This window comes from Tupaia chinensis, unplaced genomic scaffold, assembly GCF_000334495.1.
Source record: "Tupaia chinensis unplaced genomic scaffold, TupChi_1.0 Scaffold000046_3, whole genome shotgun sequence".
NCBI classification, from domain to species: domain Eukaryota; kingdom Metazoa; phylum Chordata; class Mammalia; order Scandentia; family Tupaiidae; genus Tupaia; species Tupaia belangeri.
This window is the reverse complement of record NW_006159504.1, coordinates 5,370,182-5,372,566: the sequence shown is the minus strand read 5'-3', so window position 1 is coordinate 5,372,566 and position 2,385 is coordinate 5,370,182.

Sequence of the window (2,385 nt, the reverse complement as noted above, 5' to 3'; positions counted from 1 at the left end):
ACACCGACCTGTGAAGCGCCAGCTCCATCTCAAGGACACGTGGGCTCACCTCGGCCCCTCAGTAATCGTCCCTGACCAAGATCAGGAGCTGGCTTCAGGGGCAAGGGCAAATGACCCGGGCCGCGGCAGGTTTCCTCCCCATTCGTTTCTCCAGCTTGGCGTCTGAGCGCCCTTCCCCTCCTGTAAAGGCCTGGGCGAGGAATAGCCGAGGAGGAAAACAGTACGAGCGTAAATCTGTTCTCATCCACTTTCCGGACCCACGCTGGACTGTGGATCCTGTACAATTTTCCTTTGTAAAGGACTTCTTTAAATCTATTAATCTAAATGGATAAAATGGATTCTGGAACCGGCACTGTTTTCAATGAGTATTCTAAGAAACTTCTTAGTTCATGAAAGATTTGGCGCTTAAAAAAAAAAATCTGGTTTGAGGGCTTTGAAAGCATACCTAATGCTATCCGAAAAGTTAGAAAATATCACCAAGAAAATGATGAGCAGGGGGCTGAGGGATTAATTTGTAATACAAACTGCTCTCTATTCCTGTAGTTAATTTCTATAACCACTTGCAACGTGTTTTGGGTTATTTTCAAGCTTGCATTTTCTTGTATAAAAAAATGCAAAACGGTTAAGTCCGTCAGTTAAATTTGTTTTAAGTCAACTTCTTTAAAAAAACCACCAGTTCAAAAAACCCCCCTGTATGATTTCTTGACAAAAGCGGATTTAAATTTTAATTGTCCCTGTAAGGCCCAGAGAGGCCTGCAATCCATGATTAGGGTCTTAACCTGTTCTCTGTGCCAAGGCCAGCTGCAGAAGGTAAAGGGAGAGGAGCCTTGCTTCCTGGATCCCGGATCCTGGCAGAGCTAAAGAGGCTGGCTTAAAAGGATTTCGTACCCGTTCTTCTGAGAAGCCATGCCAGAGAGACGGAAGAGCCCGGTTTGTGATCACTTTGTGGATTTGTGGATGCTACTAATACACTGGACTTGATAGATGACATTGTACTGTAATAGCACACGAAAAACTGCAGCATTTTACCTCGGGGTTCCGATGTAAGCAAGTAAGCACTAACCCACCGGCCCTTCACAACAGACAAAATCTGTTCTGGAAGTTGACACATTGATTTCTTTCAGAAAGGTCTTTTTAATTATGCAGGAATGGCAGCGTTAGCCGCCTTCAAAAACAACACAGATACACAAACAAATACACAAACACAACAGCCTGACCTAGCGATTGGGATCGAAAAGTCTGAAGGCAGACGGCTGGGTGTGAATTCCACATTTCCAGCGTGCTGTGACCTCAGGCAAGTTCCTTACCCTCTCTGTCCCTCAGTTTCCCCTTCTGTAAGCTGTGACAGTGTCCCCCGGTAGGGCTGTTACGTGAATATAGCAGTCTGCTCATGTGTGCAGGGTGCTCAAAACCGCGAGGAGCATTCTGTATCATGAAAGTGCCACCGAAGGACTGGTTTAACACTCCCACCGAGGTTTTCTTCAGGTCTAAACAGGTTTAATTCAGATTTTCCTTCGAAAGAACCCTGTAGACATCTTCTACTTGTCTGCCCGGATAACCGCCTTAAGCTGACCATGGACTCTACAGTGAGTGTGGCTGCTCAACAAGATCACTCTCCCTTATTGGACAGGGCATTTCAGTCTACACTGCTGTCCTGCTATTTTAGAAATCAAAACGAAGTCTTGTCCTTTTCACAGAACACATACAAGAAACAGTTTTGCTAAGTCTATCTTATTTCATGCACAAGTGATTTATCATGAGTAGGAGCTTTAAATTCTTCAGGGTGACAGAAAATTGAGTATAGAACGTCATTCTGTGTTTGTTTTAGAAACTGAGCATGTACCTCGGACATAGCATTTTAAATACAAGCAAGTTGACTCCTGGGGGGGGGGATAGCATATTTATTTGTTACCAATAGTGTCTTGCCTTCCTCATTCAAAAAAAAAAAAAAAGCAAGTTTGGAGAAGGAACTGGGTGGTTCCTAGGAGGCTGGGCCCCACTGCTGAAGCACTTTAGGCTGGCGGTTCCTAGGAGGCTGGGCCCCACTGCTGAAGCACTTTAGGCTTGTACGACAAAGATGAGATTAGAAAGGGAATAGAGTGGGTGCTTTTAGGATGTTAATCCGAACCACTGTGGACTAGAACCTCTAAACCGCCTACTGTCAGCACCCCCAGAGAGGTATTTCAGTCTTCCCCCTAACGGGGTCGTTGAGTTCTTAGCTCCAGAGCCGGGCCCCAGCCGGTTTTCCCGAGGGCAGGTTCAACGCTCGGTGCGGGGCGCGGGCGGGGTGGGGGAGGGGAGGGGACGAGAGGTGGGTTTGAACTGGACCCTGGGACTAGGACCGCGGGCTGGGCGTGGGCCTAACTCAGCCGGCCCGGCCCGCCC